The sequence below is a fragment of the Neolamprologus multifasciatus genome, chromosome 3 (genome assembly GCF_963576455.1).
Source record: "Neolamprologus multifasciatus chromosome 3, fNeoMul1.2, whole genome shotgun sequence".
Classification (NCBI taxonomy): Eukaryota; Metazoa; Chordata; class Actinopteri; order Cichliformes; family Cichlidae; genus Neolamprologus; species Neolamprologus multifasciatus.
In genome coordinates, this window is record NC_140441.1 from 20,035,812 (window position 1) to 20,062,485 (window position 26,674).

The window sequence follows — 26,674 nt, forward strand, 5'->3', positions numbered from 1 at the left end:
GTCAGTTAGGCTCTGGTGTTTAAATGATGCTAGTCCTAAATACTAGCATGCTAGTTAGTACTAAGGGACCCAAAGTGTGCCTAAAAAATATCACCAGCATCATCGCACCATCACCAGCCTGAACTGTTGATATTTTCTATATTTTCATGTTTACAGCAAACACTGACCCTAACATCTGAATGTTTTGGCAGAAATCGAGACTCGTCACACCAGAATATCAAATTGTAGCCTCAGTTTCCATTGCTTAGCTGACACTCAGTATGCCTCATGTGAAAGGTTAAGCATTATTTTACAGTTTGGGAATTTTAGGTCCCATTTTGGGTCTGTAAAAATCTGGAGACAATATTCCCAAGAACTTCTTAAACTTTTCTTACTTACCTCTTGGACACAACTATTACAAATGCATAGAACAGTAGGAAGACTAAACCTCAAACATTTTTATTTAGTTTGTTTTTTTTGTTTTTTGGGTTTTTTTGGGGGGGGGGGGTATTTAATTCCTGTTTTATCAATTATCTATAATTCTGACCATTTGTTGGTTGATTTTGTCTGACCAACTCACCAGACAAAAAGAAGAAGGCAAAAAATGACAGTGTTTACCCTTATAAAGACAGTCAAGGCTTTATTGTTGTGTACGTCCAAGTACGAGTATTGTTGCACCCCTAATTTATATATATATATATATATATATATATAAATTAGGGGTTAAATTATATATATATATATATATATAAATTAGGGGTAATTTATATATATATATATATATATATATATATATATATAAATTAGGGGTGCAACAATACTCGTATCAATATTGAACCGTTCGATACAGTGCTTTCGGTTCGGTATGCATATGTATCAAACAATACAAATTTTTTTATTTATTTTATCAACTTTTCTTCTGACGATGCTGTCTGTCTTGAGCGCTCAGTGAATCTGCGTTCAACTACTCCGCCTAGGCTGCACTGTCGAGTGCAGATCCACTGAGCGCAGCGCAGGCTAGCAAGACAGAAGCTAAGCTCATTGCAACATGGCAACTGCCTCAACGCTACCCGAAATTGAACCTCCCCCACCCTCATTCAGATGTGGCGTCTGGAACTATTTTGGTTTTCATGTGAAGTATGACCGTGAAGGTAAGCGCGTCATGGACAAAAGTATGTAGGATGTGCCACACAATGCTCAATTGGTGGGAACTAGTGTGTTAGCGCAGTTAGCTTGTTAACGTGTTGACGCCGTCCAGCCCCACGCACGGGGCGATCCGCGGTAACTCGTAAACAGAGATTTGCCGTGTTGCCGTGTTTTCAACGAGATTAACGCTGACAGCACTAGTGGGAACACAAAGAATATGACTGCACATTTACTCCGACATCATCCTAGTGCAAAGACAAGTGGAAGCAGACAAAAACAACAAGCATGCATGCTACAAACTTTACCCGAGTCATTTAGACAGCGGTTAGCACATGATTCTCCTTATGGGGACCTGATATGTTTAATATGATGCTGAGAATATACCCCAGATGTCTGACCAACTCAGAAAAGCCAATGTCTTTCTCACTATCCTATCAAAGTTCACAATTAGTGAATATGACTAGTTTATATCTGAAAAATGGTTAAACTCTGTTTTGCAGAAGAGGACAATTAATCTCACACATGATGTATAAAATTAAAGGATTTTATTTGCCTGAAAAAGTCATAGCCTCTCATCATACAGCCAAAATGTTTGCATCATATCCGCAGATGACTTGCGTGGTGATCACAGTCGAGGTGACGGGCTACTTGTTTTCCCTGATCTTCAGCTCACGATGCATCTGGCCCCAAACACACGGGTAACAAAAGCACACTTTACAGCAGTCATCAGTGAACGAGCCCTGCAGGATGGAGAAGAAGAAGCAGATAGACAGAGGATGAAGCAGCAGGAGTTAATGTTGTTACCCCTCAGACATAAAAGTTTAGTGGGGTGTTGTCATCCCCTCATCCGGCAGCTGTGTCCTTGTGTAGAGCTGCGTAACCAAATATCTGAGAGTTTGTCAAAACAAGCAGCCGCAGCTTTTTTTTCCAACGATGAGGGCAAGAGATTTCAGATTTGAAGAACTTTACACTTCCTCTTTCTCAACTCAAGCTACTCCTTTATAACTTCCACGGTTTGCAAAATACCACAAGTTTTATCCAGGTCACTTTTATGATGGCACTACATGATGTGGTTACTTATAAACAAATAATGAGGACACAGAGACATCTGGGAGCTATTGGAGAGGTGAGGGTGAGTGAGAAGGATCTGCACAAAGCACAATTTGTGTGCATTTTATATGAATCTCATAAAATTTAGATTTTACGTCAGTTCATTTTACAACCACATTACAAAGACACACATTCAACTCTATTCTCCTAGAAACCTCCAGGGCTTAAAAGTGAAGCCAGTGCAGAAGTTATAGTGCACTTCCTCTAGTGTCCACATCTATCTTTTAAGTGTAGTTTGTAACAGTGTCCTCCATCTCTAACCCAGCCTTACTTCGATGTTGTGGCGCTCTCTGATGGACCCACGGAGTAAGCAGGACACCACACCACAAACGTCCAGCAGTGGCATTGCACAGCACCATCCATGTTTATTGGCTGCATCACACTGCATGCAGGGGAAACAGCAAAGGCCACAGCAACCTTTGAGGAGAAACAGGTACAGAGTTATTTGATAGATAGATAGATAGATAGATAGATAGATAGATAGATAGATAGATAGTAGGGGTGCAACGATACTCGTATCGATATTGAACCGTTCGATACAGTGCTTTCGGTTCGGTACGCATATGTATCGAACAATACAGCATTTTTAATTTATTTTATCAACTTTCCTTCTGACAGTGCTGTCTGTGTTGAGCACTCAGTGGATCTGCGCTCGACAGTGCAGCCTAGGCGGAGTAGTCGAACACAGATTCACTGAGCGCAGGGCAAGCTAGCGAGACAGAAGTTAAGCTCTCCTTGCAACATGGCAAATTGAACCTCCCCCACCCTCATTCAGATCTGGCGTTTGGAACTATTTTGGTTTTCATGTGATGTATGACCCTGAAGGTAAGCGTGTCATGGACTAAAGTAAAACAGTATGTTGGATGTGCCACGCAATGCTCAATTACATGGGTGGGAACTAGTGTGTTAGCGCAGTTAGCTCGTTAACGTGTTGGCTGTCCAGCCCCACACACGGGGCAATTCGCGGTAGCTCATTAACGGAGATTTGCCGTGTTGTGGCGTTAACCTCATTTCAGATTAACGCTGACAGCACTAGTGGGAACACAACGAATATGACTGCACATTTACGCCGACATCATCCTAGTGCAAAGACAAGTGGAAGCAGAGAAAAACAACAAGCAGGCATGCTACAAACTTTACCGGAGTCAGCGGTTAGCACATGATTCTCCTTATGGGGACCTGATATGTTTAATATGCTGCTGAGAATATAGCCCAGAAGAAGCGTATATTATAGCTTTTATTTTGGAAAGAGCCATTCCTCTGTAATAAACTCTCTTTTCCAAAGATGAAAAGAGAGTTTATTACAGAGGAATAAACTCTCTGTATATTCCTAGGGGGTCATAGCATATGACCCCTATGCTTGCTCATAGGGGGTCATATGATTGTTGGGCTTTTCTCTGTATCTATGAAGCGCCTTGAGGCGACATTTGTTGTGATTTGGCGCTATATAAATAAAATTGAATTGAATTGAATTGATTCCTCAATCAGATACAGGGCTCGCAAAATCGCTAGCCCGACGTCCCGGGGTTAGCGATTTTTCCAGTCGGGCTGCCCTGCCCTGCCCGTCAGGCCTATCGTAGGAAGGAAAAATATATGTCAATGCGTTTGCATTCTTTCGGAAATGTAGCTGGGTAATTATGTCATTGGCAGCGGTGAGCCACTGTGAATATGTGACATATTGAAATCGCTTGTGAATTTGAATTTGCGCTTGTTTTTTGCTTTCACTTTGCAATCGCGCGAACTGTGTATAGAGAGCGACAGCACTGATTGGTGAGTGATGATAATTTGCGCACCAATTCCTCTGACATCATCTTATCAATCATTAGCTTACTATGCAAACATGACAAGTGAAATCTCCCGCAGCAAGCTTAAACATGTGAGAGGTTGATCACGCAGAGAATCGCTGAGCGTTGTGTGAGTGCGTGTGTAAAAGCAGCAGGATATATATTTTAGTTCTGCTGAGCCAAATAAGACAGGTCAGGGTGAAGAAGTGACAGCCAAAGAAAAGCTTACCACAAAACGGAAACGTTATGACAAATCAGACTATAAGGCAAAAAGAAAGTGCAGCTTTATGGTTTCATGGACAAAAGAATTTCTGTGGCTGCATTATGACGAGCTAAATAACCAGGGCTGCACATAAGTGGTCCGCAGGTGCGCATTCGCTGTCAAAATAAAAAACGCGCACAAGATAAGAAGTTGCAACGCCTGTTTGCATACATAAGATTTTCTGGAGGAGGACAGACATTTGTTTAGAACTCTTAAAGATGTCGAAGAAGCTCCTTTAAGCAGTTACTTTGGTGTTCCTCCACCTCCAAAGAAATGTCAGAAGGAGTCCAAACCACAAAAGAAGCGCGTATTCTCGGACAAGTGGTTGCAGGAGGTGAGCTGGCTTCAAACAAATGATGAACGCACAGAGATGTGGTGCAGAATGTGCTGTGAAAATTTAATAAATGACAAATTAATAAAAAGGCATGAACATTTTTTTTGTATCGAAAAAATATCGAACCGTGACACCAAAGTATCGAACCGAACCGAACCGTGAATTTTGTGTATCGTTGCACCCCTAATAGATAGATAGATAGATAGATTGATTTAGTATTATGAGTCCAATGGGTTTGTTAATTTTTTTTTTTGCACTAAGTTGTTCGATGATCACACTGTTTTTAATATATATATATATATATATATATATATATATATACACACACACACACACACACACACATAGAAAGAGAGAGACTAGATGCCTTTGGAGCAGAGGATCGCAAGTTCGATTGCAAGTTTGAAGGATCCTAAGGCTAGACCCCCCCCCATGCTAAGCGAGCCTACCGCAGACATGAGTGCGACAGATAAACATGAAGGCATGCCGGCTCGGATGTCGCCTGGATCAACAAGGTCCGCGTTAGGTGTTGAGGAACCAGGTCACCCTGACAAGAAGTGGCCTACTGGAACAAGAAGGTATCGGTGGGCAAGAGATGAAAATAGGGCGTTGTTGGAATGCTACTACTCAAGTAACCCTAGCAGAAGGGGTTACATGAATAGGATGAGGGACCTATGGATGCTTCGATACCCAACATCCACAATGATGGCGAAACAACTAGTTGCTCAGTGTTCCAACATTTGAAAGAAGGGACTGCTCTCACAGCTAGAGATTGACAAGGTACAACATAAATGCTATGGCAAGGGGGATCTAGGACGCCAGATCAGGGGGGAGATATCACCAACCCCACCCGAGACTGGGCACCAAGCCCCAGGAGAAGGATTAGTGCGAGAGGAACTGACTTGAAAGACAGGATCATAGCCAAGATTGAAACCTGGACCCCCCGTAGCCGGTTACCAAGACTACGTGAAGTACCCTGAGAAGGTCTGCTAGATGACGTTAATGCAGGACTACGGACGATACCTACAGCCACCATTAACGAAACTATCAAGCTGAACTACAATATGGCAGCAGTGATCAGTGAGATGCTTGGCTACATGTTGAACAGCCACAAGGGGCAGTACCCTCCATGGAGAAGGAGGCTAGAGGATAAGATCAAGGTAGCACGGAGGGAGTTTGCAGAAAGATGCGATGAAGAAGGTGCCTAAGAAGTACAGCAAGCTGTCCATACCCGAGGCCTTGGAAACTGCCAAGCAAAGGCTCACAGCCTTGACCAGCAGCTTGAAGTGGTACACCAGACAGGTCGAAGGTAGGAGAATAAACCAGCAGTTCTCCACAGAACCAGCCAAGGTTTACTCTCAGTGGCAGGGGAGCAATCTGAAAACAGTACCACCAAGGCTGGAGACGGAACAATACTGGAAAAGCATATGGGAGAAGGACGCAACCCATAACGGCAATGCTCAGTGGCTAGTGGATCTGAGGGCAGACCACAGCAACCTCCCTGAACATGGTCCAGTAACCATCACAGTGGCAGACATCCAACAAAGGGTCTCCAATAAGAAGAGTTGGACAGCAACACGCCCTGACATGGTCCACGCCTACTGGCTAAAGAAGCTGACTGCACTCCACGAGCGTCTAGCAGCACAAATGAACCACCTGCTAGTTGACGAGAGACACCCAGAATGGCTAACCGAAGGCCGGACAGTCCTGATCCTCAAGAACCCCCAGAAGGGACCAGTCTCCTCCAACTACCGACCAATAACCTGCCTCAGCACCACGTGGAAGCTCCTGTCAGGCATCATAGCGGCTAAGATAAGCAGGCACATGGCTCAATGCATGAGTACAGAAAGGGATTGGCAAGAATACCCAAGGTGCAAAACACCAGCTACTGGTAGACCTAACAATCAGCCGAGACTGCAAGACAAGTCTGACGAACCTGTGCACTGCCTGGATTGATTACAAGAAGGCCAATTACTGAATGCCCCACACCTGGATCCTGGAATGCTTAGAACTGTACAAGATCAACATGACCTTAAGAGCCTTCATCAGGAACTCAATGGGGATGTGGCGTACAACACTGGAGGCCAACTTCAAGCCCATAGCACAAATCACCATCAATTGCGGGATCTACCAAGGAGATGCTTGGTCCCCACTGCTGTTCTGAATAGGCCTGAACCCCCTCAGTGCGATCATTGACAAGACTACCTACGGATACCGACTACGGAATGGAGCAGTTGTCAGCCACCTCCTGTACATGGATGACAGCAAGCTGTGGGCCAAGAGTGAACGAGACATCGATTCACTGATCCACACCACTAGGATATACAGCAATGAAATCAGAATGTCATTCGGACTGGAGAAGTGTAGTCGGATGGTAACAAAGAGAGGGATGGTAGTCAGAACTGAGGGGATCGAACTACCAGAAGGTAACATTGCAGACATAGAGCACAGTTACAAGTACCTGGGGAACCCACAGGCAAATGGGAACCATGAAGAGGTCGCTAGAAAAGCTGCAACCACCAAGTACCTGCAGAGGGTCAGGAAAGTCCTGTGGAGTCAGCTGAGCGGTAAGAACAAGATCCGGGTTATCAACACCTACACCCTGCCCGTGATGAGGTACCTGGCTGGGATAATAAGCTGGCCAAAGGAGGAGATAGAAGCCACTGACATCAAGGCAAGAAAGTTCCTGACCATGCATGGAGGGATTCACCCCAAGTCCAGCACCCTTAGGCTGTATGCTAAGCAGAAGGAAGGAGGCCAGGGACTGGTGGGTGTCAGCACCGCGGCCCAGGATGAGACAACGAACATCCATGAATAGATCATGAAGATGGCCCCAACTGACAGTGTGCTCAGAAACCCAAGAAAGAGGAGGAAGGCGAGGAACCATCGTGGAAAGGCAGATAGCGGTGTTGGCTGATATCCAGAAATCCTACCAGTGGCTGGACAAAGCTGTACTGAAAGACAGCACAGAGGCACTAATCATGGCATCACAGGAACAAGCTCTAAGCACAAGATCCGTAGAGGTTGGAGTCTACCACACCAGGCAAGACCCCAGGTGCAGGCTGTGTAAAGATGCCCCTGAGACAATCCAGCACATAACAGCAGGGTGCAAGATGCTAGCAGGCAAGGCATACATGGAACACCATAACCAAGTGACCGGCATAGTATACAGGAACATCTGTGCCGAGTATAACCTGGAAGTCCCGAGGTCAAAATGGGAGACGCCCCTAAGGGTGGTGGAGAATGACCGAGCTAAGATCCTGTGGGACTTCCAGATACAGGTGGACAAAATGGTGGTGGCTAACCAACCTGACATAGTGGTGGTAGACAAACAGAATAAGACGGCCATAGTGATCGATGTAGCTGTTCCCAATGACTGCAACATCAGAAAGAAGGAACACAAGTAGCTCGACAAATACCAAGGGCTCAGAAAAGAGCCCGAGAAAATGTGGAGGGTGAAGGTAACAGTGGTCCCAGTGATAATCGGAGCACTAGGTGCGGTGACTCCCAAGCTAGGCGAGTGGCTCCAGCAGATCCCGGAAACAACATCGGAGATCTCTGTCCAGAAGAGCGCAGTCCTAGGAACTAAGATACTGTGCAGGACCCTCAAGCTCCCAGGCCTCTGGTAGAGGAGGAGCGGGGGAAAAAATGTATATTTATATATATATATATATATATATATATATGTATACAGAACCCAGTATTCGGAAAGGTACAAATAACGTGTTTTTTTACGAATACTTATTTCAAACAAATACTTTAAAAAATATTTGTATTCGGGAACAAGGAAAATCTTTATATGAAAAAGCTGAGTTTCCTTATGATACCACAGTACATGACCGGACGAGTAAGTGACATGTGAAAGAGGTGACTGACACAGGCTGCTCCACACAGCAATAGAGACGGCTCGGCTGAGCGAAAAAAGACTGAACTGCATCACGATTTTTGTTAAATCATTTTTTTTGTACCTTAACTGGTTTCTGGAGGCAGTTTATAACTTTCTTGAAGATCAGGTGATTATTCCATTATGCTGCATTATTAACGCCTGCAGTCGTTAATAATTTACGTATCTCTGTTAGCTCGGTCATTTAGACAATAGGCTGTTGACAGAGAAACGTTAACGTCCAGTTAAAAGGTTAAAACAATGCTTGTTGTCACTTATTAACTTAGCTGAAACTCCCCACATGGATTTAGGGAACCAAAAAAAAGAGTGTTACTGCTGCTGAGCCATCTGGCAATAACATAAGTAACAACAGCCAATGCCTGTTATGTTAGTTATTTTCTTTTCAATGACATTCCTTGTTACTTGTTTATTGCTGGATTTATAGAAAAACATCAAATAATTTTGCATATCCATAATTATTATAATGGATATAATGAAAGAATACTTACACTATAACGTCTGTTAGAAGTGTAATGCAAAAAAGACTGGATTTTTATGCCTATTTTGAATTGTATTCAAATACAAGTACAAATACAAATACTTTTCCCTCAACAAATACAAATACAGATAGAAATACCGGCTGCTTTGCACATCTCTAATACATACACACACACACATATATATATATGTGTGTGTGTTATATAAATATATATATATTGATTGATTGATTGATTGATTGATTGATTGATTGATTGATAATACTTTACATTTTATTCATCCCGAGGGAAATTGGGTTAAGGCTGCCGACCATACATACATTACACAACCATCATGAGGAAGACAGGTCAGAGAGGTATAGCAATGGAAAATGCACAACATGACGAAAGACGAGGAGAAAAAAAGAACTCCCCCAGACTGAACTCCAACAGGGAGATCAGTTTGAGAACAGAAGAAAAAACACCTCAGCACATGAATCATCACATCTCATAACGTATTGCGACATTTCCACTCCAATTACGAAAACTTGGTTTTCTGGTGAAAAATGTAAAATAATCAAAAACTCCATAATGCTACTAAATGATGATTGCTGTCATGTAGTCTCAGATAGTTCATTTATTCTTAATTTTCTACTGACTTTAAACACTCGGTTAGCTTATTGCAAACAAAGTCTGAGGAAATCGCTCATGCAGAAATCACTGCTGTTTGTAGGGTTTGCTGTGTTTACTTACAGCTCTCCATATCAGAGCAGCAATCACAGAGGTCGGTGCTCCATTGGCCAGAGTTTTCAACGGTCCTGACGACTGTCACCACCTGGGTGGGCTGCTTGTGGACAGCCGTGCCTGTAGGAAACACCATGCTGAAGAAAACACACACAGATTGAAATGCTGTAGTCGTTATCTGGTTAGAGAAATTCAACATGAAAAAGGTGAAAGACTGGTTTTGATACATGTTATAACAGGATGATTCCTGGTTCATATAAATGACAACAAATATCTTTGGCCAGCTGTACAAATGATTTATGTACGGCCCAGACAAAAGAGCTGACACTGTTTTTATGCACAGATTTATTATCTCTGACTTCCTCAGAAACATGTTACCACGTATTCATGATTTTACAAAGATTTCTGATTCTCTTAAGCTGTTCATCAGTGTAAAATGTTTTTCTTACCTTCTTTGGTCTTCTCTGGTTCTCTGAGCTTTCAAAACAAGAGAAAAGGTTAGGAAACACCAGCATTTAAGCACAGACCAATAACAGGAAGGGGAGGTGCCGAGAGTACGCACACATCTAAGTTTTACTGGATTGCCAGATGTTTTTGGATTACTTATGAGCTGCGGAGGGCTGAGCCTGATGGGAAGTCCACACCAATCACTGTAATGACTCCCAGTAACTGCTATGATGAATGTTTAGGAATTCACTGAGCCCCTGCTTCAGTGGTGTGAAAGGAAAACACACTGCTTAACCGATGAGCAGCAACAAGACTTATTCTATGAATCCATCAGTACTTCTGCTGTCAATCCAAACACACTTGACACCAGAGGTGGAAAGTAACAAAGTACAAATACTTCATTACTGTACTTCAGGTATCTGTACTGTACTTGAGTAGTGTTTTTTTAGTGATTACTTTTTACTACAAATATCTGTACTTTCTACTCCATTGTGTAAAAAGGCTTGTTACTTTTGCTCAATGCAGTTCTGTCACTGTGAGCCTCCAAACATCAAACTAATTTCAAACACAGAATCAGAATCAGAAAGGGTTTTATTGCCAAATGTTGAGCAGGTTTACAACATTAGGAAAGTGCAAAACATTCTGTCAGACAACGCTCAAATAAACATAAAGATAAGAATTAACAGTGCTAAGTAGATAGATATATACATGAGTGCAGGTAGTGATCAGTGCAAAAATGGGATGATGCAGAGAACACAGTGTAGGGTCATGAGTTAGTGGTGGGAACAGTCATACGGTTATTGTTCATGAGTCCGACAGCAGAGGGGAAGAAACTGTTCTTATGGCAAGAGGTTCTGGTGCGAATGGACCGGAGCCTCCTGCCTGAGGGGAGCAGGTCAAACAGACTGTGTCCAGGGTGAGAAGGGTCAGCTGAGATCCAAGCTGCACACCCCAGTGTCCTGGAGGTGTATAAGTCTTGCAGAGATGGGAGTCTGCAGCCAATCACCTTCTCAGCAGAGCGCACAACACGCTGCAGTCTCTGTTTGTCCCTGATGGTGGCAACTCATCGTCCGTGTTGGCAGGTTGAATTTCTTCAGCTGCCTCAGGAAGTACAGCTGAATGGAACAAACCTCAGCCCCCACAGCTCCGCCTCCAGCATACTAACCATAAACCATAACTATAAACTAAAAACAGAACCAGCCCCAGCCTGCCCAGACTCTCAAGTCTGAACTTGTAAGTAACATCATGTAACAGCAAAAAGAGCTTCTGTGTTTTCATAACCATGACATTTGATCAGGTTCACATCAGCTGGCATGTTATGGTTGGTGTGTGTGACCCTTAATAAAAATTAAAGTTTCGCGTTTTTAAGACGATCATCAAATGTTTGGTCACATGACATGGTACTCATATTGTCAGGGTTCCTGGGTCAGTGACCCAGTGCTTTCCGTTTTGTTCATGTTCAGTTTATTTTGCCACTTCCTGTTTCATTTCCTGTTTGTTCCTGTGTCACCTCGTCTCGTGCCATTAGCCAGATTATGTTCAGCTGTGTACTCACCGGTCTCTCATTATCATCCTCATCAGTCTGTGTATTTAAGTCTTCTGTTTCCACTCGTGCTTTGTCGTGTCATTGATGATGTTTAGGTTATGTTGTTGTTTCCGCCAGCATTCGGTCAGCCAGCCAGCCAGTCAGTCCTCCTTCGTTCGTTCGTTCATTCAGTCAGTCGTCCAGCCAGCCATGTCCTTCCTCTGTTCTGTGTGTTCATTCCGTCATCAATAAATCACCCAGCTTCACCTACCTGCGAGTCCTGCGTTTGGGTTCCTTCTTCCTCGCCTCCACTCCACAACGCCTGACAGAATGACACGACCCGTGCCACGAAGACACGATTGGGACCCAGCGGACTCGGACCTCAACGAGCGGCAGGTGGCAGCGCTTTACCGTTGGGCAGAGTTGGTCAGGGGAAAACAGCGGCTCTTCGCGGAGCGAGAGCACGTCTTCGAGGGGACTCGCCTGGCTCTGGGTGGGCCTCGGAGACGCCGCGTTCCCCCACCTGCTGCCACACCTGCTGCCACACCTGCCTCGGAGCATTTGCCGCGGAGAGCGGACGTTTCGTGCCGCGTTTCGGCCGCTCCCTCTCTCGCCGCTCCGCTCCTCGTTCGCACACCCGCCGCCTCATTCGCCGGACCTCCACCTTCGCCACGGCACCGCGGCTACGCCTCCCACCTCGACTCAATGGAGGCTAACGCGCCAGGGGCTCAGCTGTTTACCCCGGCCGCTTCCTCTTCCCGAAGAAAGCGGCGCACACGCCGCCATAATATGGACTATTTTCAACAACTCCCGGTGGTGAGTTCCACTAACTGTTTTCCACATCCATCGTCTGATTATTCACATAAAACACACAACAGATCCACCACCGATCCATGGGGGGATTTCCTCCTGGATGATGTAGACTGGGAAGAGTTTTTCTGCTGTGCTCCCGCAAAGACTGTAAATCGTGGTGGCAGAAAAAACAGACTGAACTCTGATAAACCTGCCAGTAGCACACACCCGGTCACCATTTCCACACCCGTCACTCAGCCATTCCCCACCAGCACGGCAGCCCAGATTTGGCCTCCTTCTTCAGCCATTTCACCTCCTCAGATGTCTAGGGCCCGGCCTACACCCACACCGGTGCCAGCTCCCAGGAGGAAGGCAGCTGCGACGCAGTCTACCTCCACATCCACTCTTGTTTCCCGGGTGGGGGTGACTGGTGTCCAGCCACCTCCCGTGCCTGTCCCAGCGCCCAGGCTGAGGGCAGCCTCAACCCAGCCTGACCTCCCTGGTGGCTTGGAAGAGCTAACCGGCCCACCTACTACTTCACCTCTTTATCCACCTCCTGATCCAACCTTTCACGCCCTCGCACTGTCCCTGGTTAGGCTAGCTGAAGTGTCCCCTGCTCAGGCACCAGCCTTATTAGCCCAGGCCGCCATCTTATCCCCCTCGGTAACTCTGTCATTAGCTCAGCCATTAGCTTCGCCAACCTCTGTTCATCCCTTAGCTTCCCCACTCCAGTCAGTTCACTCACCTGCTGTTCAGCTTCCACTCCAGTCAGTTCACTCACCTGCTCTTCAGCCTCCCGTCCTCCAGTCCCCTGTAGTCCAGTCTCCTCCCGTCCTCCAGTCCCCTGTAGTCCAGTCTCCTCCCGTCCTCCAGTCTCCTCCCGTCCTCCAGTCCCCTGTAGTCCAGTCTCCTCCCGTCCTCCAGTCCCCTGTAGTCCAGTCAGTCCAGTCGCCTCCCATCCAGTCGATTCAGTCCCCGGACCTGCAGCCACAGCACCCAGAGCCAGCTGTGAGCCCTCCTGCTCTCCCGCCAGGGGCCTCCGCGCCCGCTGGCCCGGCCGCTCTCCCGCCAGGGGCCTCCGCGCCCGCTGGCCCGGCCGCTCTCCCGCCAGGGGCCTCCGCGCCCGCTGGCCCGGCCGCTCTCCCGCCAGGGGCCTCCGCGCCCGCTGGCCCGGCCGGTCTCCAGCCAGGGGCCTCCGCGCCCGCTGGCCCTGCCGGTCTCCAGCCAGGGGCCTCCGCGCCCGCTGGCCCTGCCCTGTTCCTGCCAGAGGCCCGTGCGCCCGCTGGTTCTGTTCTGCGCCCGCCAGAGGCCCGTGCGCCCGCTGGTTCTGTTCTGCGCCCGCCAGAGGTCTTCGCGCCTGCTGGTTCTGTTCTGCGCCTGCCAGGGGCCCCTGTGCCCGCTGGTCCCGAGACTGTTCTCGCTGGAGGGCCCGAGGAGCCCGTCCAGCCTCCTGTCCCGTCCGCTGGAGGGCCCGAGGAGCCCGTCCAGCCTCCTGTCCCGTCCGCTGGAGGGCCCGAGGAGCCCGTCCAGCCCCACGACTCGTCAGCTGGAGGTTCAGGAGAACCCAGCCAGCTGCGGCCTCCGTGTCTTCACCCTCGCCAGCTGCGGCCTCCGTGTCTTCACCCTCGCCAGCTGCGGCCTCCGTGTCTTCACCCTCGCCAGCTGCGGCCTCCGTGTCTTCACCCTCGCCAGCTGCGGCCTCCGTGTCTTCACCCTCGCCAGCTGCGGCCTCCGTGTCTTCACCCTCGCCAGCTGCGGCCTCCGTGTCTTCACCCTCGCCAGCTGCGGCCTCAGCTTCACCCACGCCGTCGCCTGGTCCAGCTGCGGCCTCAGCTTCACCCACGCCGTCGCCTGGTCCAGCTCCGGCTTCATCATCGTCGCCTGGTCCAGCCTCAGACCCGGCTTCGGCTTCAGCGTCTGCTTCGCCTGGGCCAGCCTCAGACTCGGCTTCAGCTTCAGCGTCTGCTTCGCCTGGTCCGGACTCGGCTTCAGCTTCAGCTTCGCCTGGTCCGGCCTCAGCCTCGTCGCCAGCCTCTGCTTCGCCTGGTCCGGCCTCAGCCTCGTCGCCAGCCTCTGCTTCGCCTGGTCCAGCGGCTGCCGCGTCGCCAGCCTCTGCTTCGCCTGGTCCTGCGGCTGCCGCACCGTCGCCCCAGCCACGTTCTGGACGTCATCGCCGGCGCGGCCGCCCACCGGACCTGCTCAGCCGCCGCCGCCGCCGCCGCCTTCCTCGCGGCCGCCGCTGCCGCCTTCCTCGCGGCCGCCGCTGCCGCCTTCCTCGCGGCCGCCGCCGCCGCCTTCCTCGCGGCCGCCCACCGGACCAGCTCAGCGGCCGTCGCCGCCTTCCTCGCGGCCGCCCACCGGACCAGCTCAGCGGCCGCCGCCGTCTTCCTCGCGGCCGCCCACCTGAACTGTCTCGTCTCGGCCGCCCACCTGAACTGTCCCGTCTCGGCCGCCGGCCACGCGGCCGCCCACCTGAACTGTCCCGTCTCGGCCGCCGGCCACGCGGCCGCCCACCTGACCTGTTTCTGTTTTGGACTCCGTCCCTCCGTCCTGGGCCCCCTCCGCCCGCCCTGTTCTGGTTTTTCTTTCTTTTGGCCGTCGGGTGCCGGCCTTTGGAGGGGGGGGGTACTGTCAGGGTTCCTGGGTCAGTGACCCAGTGCTTTCCGTTTTGTTCATGTTCAGTTTATTTTGCCACTTCCTGTTTCATTTCCTGTTTGTTCCTGTGTCACCTCGTCTCGTGCCATTAGCCAGATTATGTTCAGCTGTGTACTCACCGGTCTCTCATTATCATCCTCATCAGTCTGTGTATTTAAGTCTTCTGTTTCCACTCGTGCTTTGTCGTGTCATTGATGATGTTTAGGTTATGTTGTTGTTTCCGCCAGCATTCGGTCAGCCAGCCAGTCAGTCAGTCAGTCCTCCTTCGTTCGTTCGTTCATTCAGTCAGTCGTCCAGCCAGCCATGTCCTTCCTCTGTTCTGTGTGTTCATTCCGTCATCAATAAATCACCCAGCTTCACCTACCTGCGAGTCCTGCGTTTGGGTTCCTTCTTCCTCGCCTCCACTCCACAACGCCTGACACATATAGACCAATAGCAGCTGCTACTTGTGCCAGTTTGACACACACACACACACACACACACACACACACACACACACACCGAAACCTCTGCACACTTTGGTGTTTTCAAATCAACTTTCCAAGTCAATTTATTTAAAAACAATACGAGTTTAAGTTGAACACCACGTTCAACTTAAACGAATAAAACAAACACAGAGAAAAAAGGACAAACAAGAAACAAAAACACTCATATTTAAATGCTAGAGAGTAAAGATGTGTCTTCAAGTGGGTTTTAAAGATGTCGAGTGTTGGTGAGGTCCTACTCTGAGGGGCAGACTGAAAAACAAACAATAACCTTTTAAAATTCTAAATTCTAGTACTGGAAGCCAGCGTAAATATGCTTGTTTTAGACGGTATCATTAAGGCCGTCAACGCATCACCTGAGGACGCCTTGGACAGAACCGAATCGAGAAACCTTTGCCGAAGAGCGGACCCTGCGCCAGCAGGAACAACGCCAGGATGAAGAAGAAGAAGGCAGCATACATTTTCACTGCTATGCCGATGGCACCCAACTTTATCTATCTTTAATAGACCTCTCTGCATTAAATCATTATTTATTATTAATCTCTGGCTGTCTTCCACAGCGTGTCTTTTGTCCTGTATTGTCACGGTCCTGGGTCTGTGACCCAGTGTTTTCTGTTCTGTGTTGTTAGTCTTTGATTTCTTGATGTATCTTTGTTTATTCTTACGTTTTGGTTCTGTGTATCCCCTCTAGTGTAGTCAGGTCTGTCTTAAGCCCGCGTCTCTGAGTCTGTGTCTTTGTGTGTGTGAGTTTACTGTTTTACTTGGAAAATCCGTGTCTGATGTCAGTGTGTTCAGTTTACGTTTTCCCTGTCCCATCATGTCTGATTACTCACAGCTGTGCCCTCCTTCTGTGTCTCATTCCCTCGTTATCCCTCTGTGTATTTAAGCCTTGTGTCTGCCTCTGTTAGTTCCTGGTTTGTCTGCGTTATTTCCCTCTGTCAACCTGCGTATCTCTATGTCTTTCTCCCCGGGTCTCCAGTTAACGTTTCAGGTTAGTTTTTTCCAGTTTAGGTTTTGCTTATCTTCCTCCACGCCTTCGCCGTTTCTGTTTGTATCTCCACCTTCTCAATAAAACTCCCCTACATCTCAGCTGCCAGCATCTTGTGTCCTCATTAAATTCTACACGACTCATCCCGCAAGCCATGACATGTATTCCTCCCCTCACCCAACCTGTCGCAGCAGATGGCCCTGCCCCTCCCTGAGCCTGGCTGTGCTGGAGGTTTTTTCCTATTACAAGGGAGTTTTTCAATCCTACTTCACCAAAGTGCTTCCTTATAAGGAGTCATATAATTGTTGATGTTTTCTCTGTATGTATTATTGTAGGGTCTGCCTTACAATATGAAGCTCCTTGAGGCGACTGTTGTGATTTGGTTCTAAAATTGAATTGAAAGAGTAAAGAAAAACAGGAGAAATATGTTCTTGCTTGCGTGTCCCTGTCAGGAGTAGAGCTGCTGCACTCTGAATGATTAGTACAGATGAGGGACCAAAGCACGAGCCTGAGTGACTCCAAAATGAAGGAAATAAACAAGCCTGGATGAAATGAAGGCATTAATTAATTTCTCAAGGTCGGAAAGGACAGAAAAACACAAAATGAACAATACATGTTCATCTGAGCCAACTAATGATGCCTAATGATACTGAAAAACTGCAAAAGGCTGTAAAAGACCAGCGGACAGATGTTAATGTTGTTACTGGGAATAATAGAAGACCAGTTACTCAGACCGTTTCTTACAAAGTAAGAAAAATCAGTTAGTGAAGAACAGATGGTTTCTTTCCACTTAGAGCCTTGAGACAACTGCTGTTGTGAATTGGCCCCATATAAATAAAATTGAACTGAATTACACAGACTACTATTACCACAAAGCCTGTTTTAAATATATTGCAAGACAATCACATCAATTTGCATGTAAATTCTGTTACATTTATGTAATGGTGAACTGACGTGATTCATTCTGGGGTCAAACATTTAGAGGATGCCATCCCCCAATCATAATGTCATGCATACATTGTGCCAAAATGAACATTATTGCATTCTTGTTACAAACAAACTTTTTCACCTTCACAAACCTGAATTTAAAGGTGTAGTTATTGCAGTGTTACTTTGAAAAGCAACCTTTGTAGTGCAATTAGAGTAAAATACACCAGTTTTAAGGTGGACCCAGTAATTATCCCGCCTGTTGCAGAGGATCGATCACGTTGATCAGAACTTTCCTAAATTAGCTGAACTATTTGTAATAAAGCAGATAAAAGGAGAAACATGCTTAACATGTTTCAGTCCCTTAACCACATGGAGGTGTAACTGTTTTATGTTGTGTGTGACTCCACTTGCCATAATAACCACAATGTATTTATTTATTACTCTGTGGAAGAACAGTGACACTCTCTGTCAGAGACAGTGGATAAATGCGCTGAGAGATGTGCATCAGGTGGGTTGTAGAGCACAGCACTGTGTACGATTATGGGATATGAACATCTGTGTGGCCACTGTGATCACTGTGAATTATTTAACTGTTAATAAGAAGCGTTTACGTGGATTGTTGAAGCTGGGAGTGTTAAAACAGTGACATAATAGCACTGAACACTGGCTAGGGTAACTCTGGAGCTTCTCTGCTACAATAATGTGCTGTTCTGCACATAATCTGTTCTTATCCAGACATTAATAGGTACCACTAAAAGAGAAACAAACCTTCATCCATTATTTACAGCACCACACACAGTTGAGGAGTGTAGCTGAGCTTGTTACAATCCACTAAACTATCAAGCAATTAAAGAAGCATTATTCAGTGTAGGCATAAAACTCCTTCTGCCACACACCTGGACAAGAAACACATGTTGATGCTTTAATGTTAATGTCCTCCTCTCTCAGTCTAAGTAAAAGTGAAACAGAATTTACAACCCAAAAAGTTCATGACAATTACCAATTTGAATATGGCTGCTGCTGCTGGCCTTTGACAAATAATGTCCATTTGACTTGCTCTCATCTGGATCTTGAGCTGTTCTGTAAATGTTAAAGCTTGATGAAGAAACTTTATCAACTATGACAATAAAGTACGTCAGCTTTTTGTCTAGAAACAACATGGCAGCAGAGCAGTGCCTCACAGAGCTAATGTTGGCTAATGTTGTTTAACCTACTTGAAGAGCGGATACACATAACAGATGCTTTGAGTCACGTTAATGTTCCCCACACTGAGCAGAGGTTGTCCTCTGCTCAGTAGAGCATGAATGAACTCACCCGAAACTCTGGCTGATTGGGACCGACACCCAGTTCCACACCTTGGCTCAGGCGATTAGAGGACCATCAGGGGGTCCTTTTGTCCCTCTGTGGGGGGACACTCCCACCAGGTTTATATCTGGGACTCTCCACCATTTGACCTTAGAACTGAAGAAGCCTCTCGGATGAGAGGTGAAACGTCTTCAAGTAACTTAAAGAAGTCCAGACGCTTTTCTTTGCAAGCTCCTTTGACTACGATGACCTGGATGACTGAGAACCTTCACAGACATTCTGCTCAGTAGAGTTCTTTGCACACATCTGCAGCTGTCATTCGTAAAAGCACATGGTGTCTGGCTTTCTTCAGGCTGTACCATGCTGGCCTTTTTCATTATGATCAATGTTCATGTTGGTGAGAGATGCACTTACTGACATTCAGACGTCTATGTGTCTGTGGTCTGTTTCCTTGTTGTTAAGGATCAGCGTCACCCTGCCAGGTTCCACCATCATACACATTTCATTTGCATATATTATAATACTGTGAAAAGTTATGTGAGTGGACAGTGTGATTTTACAATGTCTTTCTCACTATCCTATAAAGTTCACAATTAGTGAATATGACTAGTTTATATCTGAACAATGGTTAAACTCTGTTTTGCAGAAGAGGACAATTAATCTCACACACGTATAAAATTAAAGGATTTTATTGGCCTGAAAAAGTCATAGCCTCTCATTACACAGCCAAACTTGCGTGGTGATCACAGACGACTTGCGTGGTGATCACAGTCTGGGTGGCAGGCTACTTGTTTTCCCTGATCTTCAGCTCACGATGCATCTGGCCCCAAACACACGGGTAACAAAAGCACACTTTACAGCAGTCATCAGTGAACGAGCCCTGCAGGATGGAGAAGAAGAAGCAGATAGACAGAGGATGAAGCAGCAGGAGTTAATGTTGTTACCCCTCAGCCCTAAAGGTTTAGTGGGGTGTTGTCATCCCCTCATCCGGCAGCTGTGTCCCTGTGTAGAGTTGGGTAACCAAATATCTGAGAGTTTGCAAAAACAAGAAGCCGCAGCTTTTTTTCCCACAGTGAGGGCAAGAGATTTCAGATTTGAAGAACTTTACACTTCCTCTTTCTCAACTCAAGCTACTCCTTTATAACTTCCATGGTTTGCAAAATTCCGTGGAATAATAATAATAAAATGATGGCACTACATGATGTGGTTACTTATAAACAAATAATGAGGACACAGAGACATCTGGGAGCTATTGGAGAGGTGAGGGTGAGTGAGAAGGATTTGCACAAATTTGTGTGCATTTTATATGAATCTCATAAAATTTACATTTAGATTTTACGTCAGTTCATTTTAAAACCACATCACAAAGACACACATTCAACTCACAGAAACCTCCAGGGCTTAAAAGTGAAGCCAGTGCAGAAGTTATAAAAGTGCACTTCCTCTAGTGACCACATCTATCTTTTAAATGTAGTTTGTAACAGTGTCCTCCATCTCTAATCCAGCCTTACTTCGATGTTGTGGCGCTCTCTGATGGACCCACGGAGTAAGCAGGACACCACACCACAAACGTCCAGGAGTGGCATTGCACAGCACCATCCATGTTTATTGGCTGCATCACACTGCATGCAGGGAAAACAGCAAAGGCCACAGCAACCTTTGGGGAGAAACAGGTACAGAGTTATTTTACAGACAGACAGACAGACAGACACCTCAGCACATGAATCATCACATCTCACAACGTATTGCGACATTTCCACTCCAATTACGAAAACTTGGTTTTCTGGTGAAAAATGTCAAATAATCAAAAACTCCATAATGCTACTAAATGATGATTGCTGTCATGTAGTCTCAGATAGTTCATTTATTCTTGATTTTCTACTGACTTTAAACACTCAGTTAGCTTAATGCAAACAAAGTCTGAGGAAATCGCTCATGCAGAAATCACTTCGGGTTTGTAGGGTTTCCTGGGTTTACTTACAGCTCTCCATATCAGAGCAACAATCACAGAGGTCGGTGCTCCATTGGCCAGAGTTTTCAACGGTCCTGACGACTGTCACCACCTGGGTGGGCTGCTTGTGGACAGCCGTGCCTGTAGGAAACACCATGCTGAAGAAAACACACACAGATTGAAATGCTGTAGTCGTTATCTGGTTAGAGAAATTCAACATGAAAAAGGTAAAAGACTGGTTTTGATACATGTTATAACAGGATGATTCCTGGTTCATATAAATGACAACAAATATCTTTGGCCAGCTGTACAAATGATTTATGTACGACACAGACAAAAGAGCTGACACTGTTTTTAAGCACAGATTTATTATCTCTGACTTCCTCAGAAAAATGTTACCACGTATTCATGATTTTACAAAGATTTCTGATTCTCTTAAGCTGTTCATCAGTGTAAAATGTTTTTCTTACCTTCTTTTGTCTTCTCTGGTTCTCTGAGCTTTCAAAACAAGAGAAAAGGTTAGGAAACACCAGCATTTAAGCACAGACCAATAACAGGAAGGGGAGGTGCCGAGAGTACGCACACATCTAAGTTTTACTGGATTGCCAGATGTTTTTGGATTACTTATGAGCTGCGGAGGGCTGAGCCTGATGGGAAGTCCACACCAATCACTGTAATGACTCCCAGTAACTGCTATGACGAATGTTTAGGAATTCACTGAGCCCCTGCTTCAGTGGTGTGAAAGGAAAACACACTGCTTAACCGATGAGCAGCAACAAGACTTATTCTATGAATCCATCAGTACTTCTGCTGTCAATCCAAACACACTTGACACCAGAGGTGGAAAGTAACAAAGTACAAATACTTCATTACTGTACTTCAGGTATCTGTACTGTACTTGAGTAGTGTTTTTAGTGATTACTTTTTACTACAAATATCTGTACTTTCTACTCCTTACATTTTGTAAAAATGTTACTTTTGCTTTAACGCAGTTCTGTCACTGTGAGCCTCCAAACATCAAACTAATTTGAGCCTAAACAGAAACATATGACAGGCTTTTTTATAAATCACAAGAGGATGTTGCATAACAAGCGATGACTGTGCCAAAGTCTGGGTTAAAAGTGGGACTGTGTTTTTTTGTGTGTGTTTTTTGGGGGGCGGTTGCAATAAAGCGCAAGGTTCACTTAGCTGTGCACACAAAATAGAAACGTCCTCCAAAGGGATACTTTTTACTTTCTCACTCTGAGTACATTTCAGAGCTTGTACTTTTTTACTTTTACTTGAGTAAAGAAGTTGAATCAGTCATTCAAATTTTACTGGAGTATATTTTTTAACAGTATTATTTGTACTTAAGTGCAGAAAGTTTGTACTGTAGCCAAACATTGAAACGTTTAGTGTTTCTTTACTACATAAACACATCCAAACACTGCTTTTTACTGTTCCATAGCACCTTGTCCCACATTCACACTCACACTCTGATGGACACACCTAGGGCAACCTGAGGTTTAGGAAGTGCACCGATGATACTGCAACGTGTAATACGACTGCTAATAATAATAATAATCATAATAATAGTAACATGTAGATTGGAGAAGAACCAACCCTGCATATTAATGCATTCTTATGGACTGAATACTACACCATCAACCAAAAAATGTAAATGTCCAAGAGATGAAGTAGTATTTTATAAACTGGTCACTACTTCAGGTTTTTCTTTTGACATCTCAGGAGTCCAATTCTTCTGGGAAAGGAAACAAGATGACTTAGCTCAAATGTATTTTTATCCGTATGTTTACCACAATTTATTTCACTTATTTACTGTTATGGCTGGAGAGATGTCTGTTTTTTTAAATGGAGCTGCTGGATATTTACACGAACATGAGGAAATTTGTGTTTGGTTGATTATTTCTATGCCGTAACAATGCTTCCTGGCAATAAATCTTGCTGTTATAAATCTTGCTGTTAGTTCCCCTTAAATGGTGTCAAATTTGTAAGGATATTTATTGAAGATGATTAAAGTCTGAAGAAACAAGACAGTTGTTGGCAGTTTAATTAAATTAACAAGATGCCATTTTTAGCTGCTAACGAGCTAGCTTGGGTCTTTAGTTGATTTCACAGGCAGTGTCGTGCTGTCAGAGCTGTTTGTGGCCCAGACAGTAAAATACATAAATAGTGTATGTCCTGCATGGGTTGCACGGGTATCACAATGAATTAGAAGGTGAGCCCAAAACTCAATAAAACTAACGAAATCTCAGGTAGTTGCAATTTGTTGCACGGTGTAACCGTGTACGAATAAACTCAGAATAGGTCACCATGTTTGATTTTTACTGACAGCTCCACAAATGAGTACACACAGCGCACACATCTGGTGTAAAGCTAGTGAAACGTGAGGAACAAGTCATCACATTTGTAGATTTTACATGTAAGTGATTTAAAGAAGAAGCTCAACACAACAATTAGCTTCTATTCTCAGGTATGGAAGGACAAGGCAGCTGATGTCTTGGCAGAAGATAAAAGTATCTGAAGTATTGTCAGGGTTTGTTTTTTTTTATGAGAGAAGACAACATAAACTCAAAGTACACATTTCTTAAAATTTATTAGACAGTTAAAGGTTCAAGTAACTAACAGCACCGTGTCTCTTACTTCATTTAGCAAACCTAAACGAACAAACCGCACCGCACCCAGGCAGTAAACACTTCTATTATGCATTATAATAGAACTGCACTTGGTTTATCTTTCATGGCAAAAACTTCTCTCTGTAATAAGAAGACCACTCTTCCCACTTCACCATGGCAACTGTCTCCTGTCCTCCGGTCAGGCCTTTATAGATCAAAAGAGAAGCAAAAAGGTAGAGGGAGAACTCCCAAACACCAGAATTTATAGAATTGTTTTCGTCTAGTTTTGAGCGAATTAAAACTAACATAAATCATATCATTAAAGGTTAACTGCGATGAAAGCACATGTGTCAGTGAAGACCTCTCTGTCTGCTGCTTCTACCATGGCATCATGAATGGTTCATTTATCAGAGAAGACCATTTTGTTTTTGCATCTCTGTGAACCGTCACCAAAACAATAATAAAAGGAGCAACACATTACTGCAGTAAAAATTATTATGGTCGCTTGTATCTGCTTACATACTTTAGAAGTGCCTTTTTTATGTGAATTAAGGCAAGTGTTGTAGTGAGTTACTGGATGTGTATAAATAGTCCTGTCTAGGGATGGGAATTGCGCACCAGTAGATCATTTCCTTGGAATTGTTAGTCTGCCTGCCTATCGATCCTCCTTATCAGTTCCACTTGGACTTTCTCTACAAAAAATCAAAAATTGTATTCTGTTTTATTATTTATGTTTCTTTTGAGTTTGAGTTTGAGTTTTGGAAAAGCGGATCTTAAGACGCTGAGAAAAACAACAAAAGAGAAACCAAACCTCAAAAAGGGAACTGTTCTGAATGTCTAAAAAATGTTTGATCCCAAATGCCTGTTTGAAATGTACTAACTTGTTCAGAATTGATAACAAGAAAATGCCACAGAAATGTAACGAATAATTATCAAAGAGGGTAAAAGCTCAATAAACTTGTTTACAGTAACCTGAATGTTTCTAATACACAATATGATGAAAAACTGTCTGTTGTAACATCTGTGTAACATCCACAACATGAAAATGAGGAAGCAAGAAATCTGCAAACTGCGTACATGGCATTACTTACGAAATTTGTACTTTGAATCAGGCAGATGATGCTGGCCAAGAAATCACATGATTTAAACCCTGAAATACCTCCTAATATTTACTCAGAAATGCAGTAACCCCCCTAACCCTGCAGATGCCCTATGGCTCATCCGGTTGCCTAACTCAGAACTCAGATGACACTTCAGTATTCAGAATCAACACATTTTGTACTTTTCTGCTTATTCAGTACATCAAACAAAATGTGTACGTTTGTTACATCGAATGAAATATATCTTTGCTCCTACAAAGATTAGCTTCAGCAAATTCACATACAGCTATACTTGTTGTTGAATTCTGTGTTATATTTCTATATTTCCTCAGTGGAGGTGAGCCTCTGACATCTCATAACAATGGTCAGTTAGGCTCTGGTTTTTAAATGATGCTAGTCCTAAATACTAGCATGCTAGTTAGTACTAAGGGACCCAAAGTGTGCCAAAAAAATATCACCAGCATCTTCACACCATTACCAGCCTGAACTGTTGATACAAGGCAGCATGGATCCATATTTTCATAATGTTTACAGCAAACACTGACCCTAACATCTGAATGTTTTGGCAGAAATCGAGACTCGTCACACCAGAATATCAAATTGTAGCCTCAGTTTCATATTGTTCAGCTGACGCTCAGTATGCCTCGTGTGAAAGATTAAGCATTATTTTACAGTTTGGGAATTTTAGGTCCCATTTTGGGTCTGTAAAAATCTGGATACCCAATAACTTCTTAAACTCTTCATATTTTCCCCTTGGACACAACTTTGTGTAAATGAAGTGAATAGAACAGTTTGTAGTATTTAGTAATTAAATAAGGTAGGCAAAAATAAGAGTGTTTACCTTTCAGTGTTTACCTTTACTAAGGCAGTCAAGGCTTCATTGTTGTAACATGCATGATCTGGTCAAAAAATATGAATCTCAGATTTGTTGTATAGCCATAGGTTCTGTGATGTAGAGGCATTAGGGGGGCATGTAGTGGCCGATAAATACTATTGCAGCGATTCTTTGCTACACATTTTCACCCAAGAAGCAAAAGTAAACAAAGATCAGGTATCGAATGTGACTACATCTACAGTGTCAGTGTACTGCTCTGGCTTTTGCTTACATCAGTGTAGCAAGAAGAGAGGGCTCAGGCAACTGGAAGCAACGATATGCTGCAATGCTTGAGGCACATCAGAATAAGAAGAACCCAATCTTAAAGATTTACTAGACAAAGAACTCAAATGTTTATGATTTCGGGTACTCTTGGTTTAGATATTTTTATTTATTTTGCATGGCGCACTTTTATTTTTATAACAAATTTTCTAAGGGAAAAATAATAAAAGGTGATAAAGTACCGTTACAGAAGCAGTGGATTTTCTTTCAAATGTTTTAGGTCAAATAAATCTAAATGAAGTAGTAATGCTGTAATACAGCAGCATTATATTATGCAATGTTATAATGAATTAAGCACAACAGAAAAACACAGTTTCAGCCCGACAGGTTCCACTATTACAAACAATTACTTCATCTGCATATATTATGATACCGTCCTTCTCACTATCCTATCAAAGTTCACAATTAGTGAATACGACTAGTTTATATCTGAACACTGGGACAATTAATCTCACGCATGATGTTGTATAAAATTAAAAGATTTTATTGGCCTGAAAAAGTCACTTAGGATTCAAAACATTAATATGACAACAAATTTATTTTGCATCCTATCCACAGACGACCTGCATGCTGGCAGCAGTCGAGGTGGTGGGCTACTTTTACTGCCTGATCTTCAGCTCACGATGCATCTGGCACCAAACACACGGGTAACACCAACACACTTTACAGCAGTCATCACAGAACGAGCCCTGCAGGATGGAGGAGAAGAAGCAGAAAGAGAGGATGAAGCAGCAGGAGTTACGGGGTCTCTGCAGTATTTCAGGTTCTTCACCTTACAATATAAAGCACTTTCAGGCAACTGCTGTTGTGATTTGGCGCTATATAAAAAAATATATAATGGTGCTGTCGTGGTTGCCACTGTGTAAAAAGTGGGCAATACTACAGCATCAGGTACGGCACTGATTATTCTAAACTCAAACCAACATGACTAGTAACAGAAACATGCAGAGGAGGTTTTCCTGTGATTTCCAGACAGTAAATTTCACATCACAACATTCAACATTCAT

The 26,674-nt window shown here is 44.6% G+C and overlaps 1 protein-coding gene and 2 pseudogenes across 3 annotated transcripts in view; all 3 read right to left on the bottom strand.

The window, feature by feature from the left end:
• The window catches only part of pcolceb (procollagen C-endopeptidase enhancer b), a 50,241-nt gene that overhangs the window by 2,069 nt on the left and 21,498 nt on the right, over window positions 1-26,674 (bottom strand). The window contains exon 12 of the mRNA XM_085141413.1: window positions 24,653-26,356. The gene's annotated coding sequence lies outside the window, so the exon portion shown is untranslated. The remainder of the gene's footprint in view (window positions 1-24,652; window positions 26,357-26,674) is intronic.
• On the bottom strand, window positions 1,656-10,325 carry LOC146521951 (cornifelin homolog B-like; annotated as a pseudogene). The gene is made up of 4 exons (XR_014870882.1): window positions 10,168-10,325; window positions 9,728-9,855; window positions 2,507-2,652; window positions 1,656-1,865 (listed from the first exon to the last, which is right to left on the bottom strand). The product of XR_014870882.1 is annotated as a cornifelin homolog B-like (transcript).
• On the bottom strand, window positions 19,519-21,406 carry LOC146521952 (cornifelin homolog B-like; annotated as a pseudogene). Its single transcript, XR_014870883.1, has 4 exons — window positions 21,267-21,406; window positions 20,827-20,954; window positions 20,357-20,502; window positions 19,519-19,725 (listed from the first exon to the last, which is right to left on the bottom strand). The product of XR_014870883.1 is annotated as a cornifelin homolog B-like (transcript).